This window comes from Calidris pugnax, unplaced genomic scaffold (genome assembly GCF_001431845.1).
Source record: "Calidris pugnax isolate Ruff unplaced genomic scaffold, ASM143184v1 scaffold201, whole genome shotgun sequence".
In the NCBI taxonomy this organism is placed as follows: Eukaryota; Metazoa; Chordata; class Aves; order Charadriiformes; family Scolopacidae; genus Calidris; species Calidris pugnax.
This window is the reverse complement of record NW_015090933.1, coordinates 1,152,409-1,161,073: the sequence shown is the minus strand read 5'-3', so window position 1 is coordinate 1,161,073 and position 8,665 is coordinate 1,152,409. Positions and strand designations below refer to the sequence as shown.

General features: G+C 44.3%; 1 long non-coding RNA gene across 1 annotated transcript; it reads left to right on the top strand.

The window, feature by feature from the left end:
- Positions 1–1,008: 1,008 nt before the first annotated feature.
- LOC106893592 lies at positions 1,009–7,888 on the top strand. The gene is made up of 5 exons (XR_001413110.1): positions 1,009–1,134; positions 2,406–2,520; positions 5,048–5,313; positions 5,960–6,036; positions 6,953–7,888. It is a non-coding gene; the product is annotated as an uncharacterized LOC106893592 (long non-coding RNA).
- Positions 7,889–8,665: the final 777 nt, after the last annotated feature.

Genomic DNA, 8,665 nt, shown 5'->3' with positions numbered 1-8,665 from the left:
CCCGGCTCCCTTCTGGCTGCGCCACACGCGGTTTGCACACGGCCCCACGCGCTCTGCTTACGCCACAAATCACTCCGCCCCTCCCTACTACTCTGCGCACGGCTCGCTGAAGTTCGCCCCCTCAGCCAATGGGCGCCGACCGCTTCCTCGAGTGGCCAATGGGAGCGGCGGAGGGGGATACCCAATCGCGGCGGCCCGGGGGTGGGAGGGGCCCGCCCCCCGGGCTGGCTGGCGGGGCGAGGGGCGGCGGTGACGCTGGCGGGGGGGGGGAGCGGTTCTGCCCGGGGCCCCGGCGGCACCTCCCTGCCCTTCGCTCCGTGACTCACCGCCCAGGCGGCTCCGGCCTCCTCCCGCCGCCCCCCCCGCGGAGAGCTCTGGCGCCCGCCTGACGCAGAGAGGGGAGGCCGGGCCGCCCAGTGATGCGGCGGCTGGGCAGCATGCCGTGTCGGGGCCGTCCCACCCCCCCTTCCCGCCGCCGTCCGCCTCCTCGCCCCGCCGTGCCGTTGCTCCCCGCGTTGGCCTGGGGCTCGCCGCCGCCTCCAGGCAGAAGGCTGCCGGGACACCCCCATGGGCTGCGGAGGAGCGGGCGGGGGGCCGACCGGCGGCTGGCGGCGGCCATCTTGAGGGGAGGGCTGGGCGCCCGCCCGCCGGTAGCGCTAGGAAATGGTGGACGCGGGGCCGGGGGGGTACGAACCCCCCTCAGCTCCTACCGGGCCCCTCCGGCCTCATTAGTGCTGGCGGGGAGGGCAATTAAGTGGGCTTCTGACATTTTCAGGCAGTACCGCCAAAAGGCACGAGGGAGAATGTTTCTTGAATGAGTGAGCAAAGTTTACTCTCAGAATCTTACACAAATCTCATAAATACCATTACCATTTAGTGCTCAGCTCTGAGGATTTTTACATAAACCCTCTCCTGTTTGCCTAGGAGCTTTGTAAGTAAGTTAGTGGTGTAAGGATTGCACTAAACCCCTACTGTGAATGTCCTACACCAGCAGTACCCACAATATTCCGATTATTTCAGCATAGTTTTGTTTAAAACCCCACCATTTCAGCTTTCTGTTGGTGTCTCTCCCCTCCTGCCCACCCGTTACCAGAGGGACAGAAGCTGCTCCGGGACTTCGGACTCGAGTGAAAGGTCGGTGGGAGGCTGATGGTGGAGACGCTTCAGACTGACCTTTCCTGGAGCTGTAAATCTAAGAACACTAGAGTTAAGTTTCTTTTATTAGAATATGAGTAACAACCTATGTCTCTTCCTCCATGCTCTGAAGTGCAGTTCATTTAAGATGGACTTTACATAATTTGGATTTATTTGCATTTTGTGTGCTGTATTTGTCCGTGTTGTGTGTTGTATAACATGCCGTATTTTCTACAGAACTAAACCAGGCTGGTTGGCATCAGAATCAAGGCACAAGAAGGGGATGAAGCCTTTCAGGCCCACTTTTGCACGTTATCCTAAAACTTGCTAAAAACTTAGGCCAACTCTCATTCTGGTATTTGAGGGAAATATAAAAACATCAAGGTTGCCGACAAGCTTTCAACTCACAATATTTGTTCCCATTAATGATTTTTTTCATCTTTATTGTCATATTTCAGCATAATTTTCGTGGCCTTTGGTTGCCTCAGACACATTACGGCCCTGTTCACAGATAGTCATACTTTTAATTATGAGTGTTTTCAGGTGCTGTAGGGAAGGAAAATAATGTGTGTTGCTAAGGAAGTGCTCAGAGCTTCTACATCACGAGTGTGCCTACACTGCATTAAAAAAACAGCCAAACAACATATCCATGTCACTAAGAAGGATGAAGTCCTGAAATATCCTCAAATTTTTCATCAAATCCTTTATCTTTTTTTAAAGTACTAGAACCTGGCTTCTGCATGAGTCTTTGTAACAAGACTCAGGAATTTCACACTGACAAAACAATTGTAATATAACTTTTCTAACTTTTTATTGTGTTTTGCTGATTGTACTTCTGGTATGGTCCGTTTAGGGAACTCCAAGCTTCATCTGGGTGGCAATCTGTAGGCTTGCTGTCATGGAAAGTTTTTGTGACTGATACAGCCAGTAAATTCCCCTGAACAAATCAAAACTGTTTATTTTAATTTGGAGGAACTTCCAGTCATGGGGTCTCCCTTAGCTGAAATGGAAACAGGGTACAACTGTGAGTGAAAAGGCGTTTCTCAAGAGGTGTTACTGGTGGTGACAGATCAATTAATCATCCTGCCTGAAATACAGTTCCAGTTTTCTTACAATATAGGGTATTTTTAGCGGTGTTTCATTGTAATGGATGAAATTTCCACCCAGCAGATAAGAAGAGAGTCTTCTAACAGCATTTGGTTTGTGTACTTACCTCCAGAATTCATTTGGCTTGGTCTATCTCAATAAAGCTTGCAATTCTTGTTTTGCAGGTTTCTCTGATATTTAGGCAAAGGATAGTCCTGCAGTTAAAGAACAGAAGTGTGAGGCGTGACATCTGTTCCTGGCCAGTACTTCCTATGGAAAATAAAGCAGACAGAAAACAAGGTAGAAGTACAAAGTCTTTAAAATTTCTTTCAGCAATATATTTTTCCTAATGCATAAAGTTCTTGGAAATGTTGGATGAAGAGCCAACTCATTTTAAGATCAAATAAACCAGCAAATGGCATTTTGCAGCCGATGTTGTCACATTGTTTCCCTCTGAGTGGTTGGACATGTGGGCAGAAAACTCAGAAAATTCAGTTGCCGGGCAATTGTCAGTGCTTCTCAGCCACGTATTCATATTGTGAAAGTGAATCTTACTTCATTTTGTATGTGGGATTTTTTGAAACCAAGGAGACCTAAAATAACCGCTATGGATTGTAAGTATTCAGAAGAGAAACTGCTTTTGGTGTGTGGTTCAGTTGAAAACGGTTTGCCAGCAGCAGTTTCAGAAGAGCAGCACATTTTACCTGGTTTAAGCCCCGTGGGTCAGTAACATCCACCAAGATTGCTTCTGCAAAAAGAGAATAATTTGCTAAAAAAAACAGAGGGAGTTTTTAATCAGCTCTGTGTATTTACTTCTTTAAAAAAGTCACGGTCAACTGGCAGTTGAAAAGGGGGCAGATAAAGCCCCCAGTGAAACCAGTGGGTGCACTGAGGAAGGAAAGGCTGACGCTGGTTAATGCTTGTCCCTATAAATGACAGTTCAGTAAGCTTCAGCAGTGATCTTTTGAAATATAGAAGGCATAATCCCCTGGATGATGCAACAGGTAACAGGAAAGATCTGCCTGCTTCTTTATAAAATATTTATATTCCAGCCTCATGGCTGAATTATTTCATAGGCTTATATATAAATATTTTTTTTTTAGTATGTCTATGCTAAATTAGCTACATAGAGTCTTCTAGGGTAAAGTTTTTCTGGTTGAAGAGGAGCGATCACTGACTGATTCCAGATGGTTAGTTCATTTTGATTTATTATAATCAGCTGATGAGATTTCAAATAATTACTTATTTAATGTATATAATAACACAAGAATGATTAGTTAGCCCATGACTGTTGGATAGATAGCCACGTTTAGAGCCAGGCAAAAAGAACTTCCTTTGCTAACTACGAAGTCCAGCTACACAATCATCCTTCCATACAGAGAACGAAACCCTTAAATATGTCTGAGAAAGTACTATACGCTCTCTAAATATTTTTTAGAGCTCTATAAATATATGCCATGACCAGGCATGGCCTGAGGATCAGCTCCCCCACTGCGTCGCTCAGAAGGGCTGAGATGGGCCCTTGTGGGGGGCCCAGAAGAGGCTGGACAAAGCAACTGAAGTCTATTAGTACACTGATATTATTAGTGCTTCATGACTGTGCCGTGTCTTTAAGATTTAATGTATTTTTAAGTGAGTCACTCCATTGATTTTTCATGGATGATACAGATGACTTCATTAGCCAGACAGGTTTTCTAAGCGTGCGACAAAGTTTATAAATTACATTAAATGGGTTACTCAGAATGTCCTGGGGAATAAAAAGCTAGAGCTGACATGGTACAAAGGAGGGCAGAAGTCATCAGGATTCCACTGGGGCCAGTGTGTGAAGCAGCAGAGTGGTGTCACGTGAAGATGGGAAGATAGAACCTGCACGAGGTTGTACACCATGAGGTCCTATCCAACATAACCAATGGCCAAGGCACCAGACTGAGATACAGCGAGAAAATGTCTCAATAAAGTATTCCCTAAAGCATGTTCTTAGGCATGAAAAAAACACCCAAACCTATTTTTGCCATTTTCTTATTTTTAAAACAACCTACAGAATAAACTGTTGGCTCCCAGCTGCTCAAGATACTTTAATATTTTGCACATGGACGTCTTCAAACTGTGATTTCATTTTATCACACTGACGATTGTACCATTGAACAACTGTTATGCCTGTTAAGCTGAGTACAGTGTTAAAAATTACACCAATATTTGATGGTCTGTATGACACGTCAGAGAATTATCTATAGTGCAGGAGGGAGCAGTCCTCACTGAAGGATGTCGGTAAGACTGCACACATAAGAAAGATTGAAGGATAACCTATATAGCCTGAAGTGTGAAGTAGTTCAGGAACTAAACCATGGTAATAATCGTGGATGTTTACATGTACACAGCCTTGAGGGAGTCCTGGTCTCCCTCTAAAATGGGCTATTGGGCCGAAGGGTTGGATTTTGTAGCGCTGCTGGTTCTATTTTTGCCCGGTGCCCTAAGGTGACAGCGTGACAATGTAAAGCCAAGGTCAGGAGGTGCCCTGGGCTGTACCAGGGACCGCTGCAGCCTATTATCAGCTGCCTGAGCCCCGAGCATCTGCCCCAGTCAATCTGTAGCCCTGGGGGCTTGCTCCCTGGCTTCCAAATGCTTTTCTCCCTTCTCACAAGTCACTTTACACAAGTGATTGCAAAATTTAAGTTTTGCTGACTGGGAACCAGTGACAGAGTATCTCTATGTAGTGTTTTATTCCATATACAACTAAAAATACTAATTATTAATTTAAGATATACGAGCCTGAGCCTTCCATGATGTGTCTATCAGTCAAGTGCTTGTGCAATTCTGTTTACTTCAGCAGGGTCCCTCCCCACCGGTGACTCCAGAGAGTATCACATCCAATAGCTAAAACCTGCCTTTGCTGGGCGGTCATACGGAGCTGCGTAGATTGGATTATGAAGATTCATTTGAGATTGACAATCAGCCCATCTTACATCAGCATGTTTGCTGTCAAGCGACTGTCACTGGACACCCTTCTCTAGAGGGCATCCCTGTGTGGGGAAAAAGACGATTCTTAGGGAAAAAAAAAAGTCAAGAGTGCAGCAACAGCCCAGAGATATCCAGGTATAACAACTTTTTGAAGTTTTCAAGAGGCAGCTGTATGCAGAGAAGAGAGACTGTTGTGACCTGACTGGACTGCCAGAGCCTAACGGAGAAGTGCAGAAGCAAAGCTGCTTTGTCCTTCCACGCTCCCACCTCTCCCCAGCCCCAGGCTCCCAACCTAGTTTGGATGCAGCAATACTCAGCTTGGATCCAAAACCGAAACGAGCTCTTTATCTGTACTTGACTGGGCTCCAAGTGATTTCAGTAAGAGGAGGCTGAGTAAGGACTTGGCTGTAGGTGGAGGAGAGGCTTTGCAGTGTTTATTTATTAAATATATCCCATTCAGTGTCCTGTCCGCAGCCTGCCAAAGCAAAAGGGATTAAAACTTTCACCCCCACTACATCTCATTACTGAAATAATGAGTAGAACTTTTTTCTTTTTTGTCCCCCTACATTATTACTGGAATAATCTGTCAAGCAAGCAATTGAGTTGTTTCACCTTATCACAATCTTTGCCAAGAAAGACTTAGCAGCACGGTAATTTAATGGAACATGTTATAGTACCATTCCTTTCAGACATAAATTCTCTGTAGAAAGACAAACATCTAATGGGAAAAAAAGTTTGTGTTAATACTACAGCGATTTATCTGCTTTATTGTTTTTCCCAGCGTGGTGATTTACCTGAAATAGCGCAGAACATATATGAGAGCAAGCTAAGGGAAGTTATCCCACCTCTTCTCAAAATGTGAGTATAAAAATGACAGCATCCCTTCAGCTTTATTAAACGTTAAGTGGAAGTACAAACCTAATTATCACAAACGCTCTTTTGATAACTAAAAGATGATTGAAGAAGATGTTCACTGAAAGCTGTGCAAAGCGAGGTCAGGGGGAATGTCTGTCAGGAAGGAGCAGCCTGAATAACTCCCAGCCAAGGCAGAAAACATCTAAAAAATGTAAACATTACCAACAACAAAAAGATAACGGAATTCCATGGTAATTTCTACCAACTAACAAATGAAAACAATCAGGCTTTACCACCAGAGATGACAAACAGTTGTGTAGTTCCTAGAATATTTCTGCATGCTAAAAATAGGCATGTCTCACTTGAATTGCATGAGAAACTACGAGCTGAGGATGAGTAAAAGGTCATGAAAAGGTGCTTGGCTTGAAGGTAGAAAAAAGCATCAGAGCAGACATATCAGAATTAAAAGTTATGATAAAGATGTGTATGTTAGATATTCTGCAGGGCTGAGTTATTGCAGTTGCTTTAATTATGTCATAAGCTAGAAGTTAGAACAGTAATACAGGGGAGGCAAGGTTAAAGGTTAAAAAAAGCCCTGATTCTGTGGGGTTGACCAGCAGTGCAAACACACTGCATTTGGAGTGGTAAAGGTGAAGATTTATAGATATAAACTCTTGTAAGTCATCCTTTCATGCTTTTCATGTCAATTCTGTTGGATTCAATTGGATAGAAATGAAACAATATTCTTCTCATAATTGTATAATAATATAATCTTCCAGCTGTTTGTAACAAGAAAGCTAAATTCGCAGATCTAATTGTTTGCTTCAACCAAACAAAAAAGATCATCAGCTTCAATGTAAGCTTTTAGTGACATTATCCTCAAACCACGAAGCATCTTTTTCTTCTCCTCAATGCATAGGGCCAGGTTCTGCTCATCTCCTCTTGGGATATTCTCGAGTTGTTTGAAGGCTTTCAGTCCCGGGAATGCCGAGATGCTGGGCTTTGCTGGCAGTCAGGAGGCAGGGAATGGCCCCATGTCCCTCCCTTGAGACCATGACGCTGATTTAACACCACCTTCGTCGGCCAGGCCCTGTGGAAGCTTCTCACAAAGGCTCAGCTCTGCTTTTGCACTGTGGTTGGGGCTGTTTTCATTTCCTGCCAGCGCACTTCACTGTTTTAAGCAAGACTTTTATTTAGGAAGGAACTGTCTTCACTTCCTAGGCTTCTTCTCGTTAAGGTGTGTAAAATTTAACTTAGTAGACAGCTACCTAGGTCTTGAGTTTCAGAGCAGGATTTACTCATGAGCACGTATGGTCTGCCATGTAAATTTATAGTTTGTAATTCACAATAGGTATCTTGTGCTCTGTATAACTAACTAACTTTCTTCTGTTTTCCAGCTTTTTGAATTGATTATTCATAAAGTCTCATGGTGCGTTAGTCTTAGGGAATCTAGGAATAGCTCTCTCTGGAACGTAGTTTATCTTAACATTTTTACATAAATGCGTCTCTGGTATGAATGCAGAAAGGGCTTCCATTCAACATTGGACCCTTTAAAATATGTTTGCCAGCGGACGGACTTCTTAGAAGACCTTCCTTCTCACAGTGAATACATTCAGTCCTGCTCAACTTGAAAACCGTTTGGAATCACGGTTAGATGTGTGTAGGGACACAGGTGCAGAAGGTCGGTGGAGATGTGCTAGTGCAGAGCACATAAAGGACAGACAGGAGCCATCCATTGCACAACACACCTGGCTTGGGGAGAAGTAGGGCTTCTTATCCCAAGTCACAGGCGACAGGACGAGAGGAAATGGCCTCAAGTTGCGCCAGGGGAGGTTCAGGCTGGATATTAGGAAAATTTTTTTCACTGAAAGGGTCATCAGCCATTGGAATGGGCTGCCCAGGGAGGTGGTTGAGGCCCCATCCCTGGAGGTGTTCAAAAGACGGGTTGATGTAGTGCTGGGAGGTATGGTTTAGTGATGATGCTCCTTGTTTGTTGTGTGGGTGTCTATTTTTGTCAGTTAGGTTGACGGTTGGACAAGATGATCTTTGAGGTCCCTTCCAGACTAGAAGATTCTGTGATTCTGTAGGGGATAATGTGAAACCTGATGATAGAGTTAAGAACTTCTGCTCCTGTGATATGCACAGATTTAAGACATGCTACATCTCTGACCTTTCAAGATCTCAGGGTGTTTGGGTACCTCTTAAATCAGTATCTGCATGTGTGAAAGCAAAGAGACTCAGCGCAGCACCTGGAGAAGGACAGCCCTGGATTTGCATAGGCTTATCTCATCAGTGCTGTTATATCCACACCTAACACTGGAATTCCTTAAATCTGTATTCAGTGGGAACTGAGCTAGGTTTCCAAGCTTCTCTATAGAGAAGCCAGTTATTTCTGTTTTGTGACCTGTAACTAAACCCCTACCTTGCTTTATCAATGCCACAACAGGACAATGTATCCCTAGTCCTTTACTTCAGAAAAGCAGCTTACGTGGCTCATAACGGAAAAATACTATTATTAAAATCACAGGATTAAGCACTGTTATAGCCCCAACTGGCCGAAAAAAGAAAGATTCTCCTTCTGGCATGTTCTGTAGCTTGACCAAGCTGCATTATAAGGAGAGCTCAATCATAG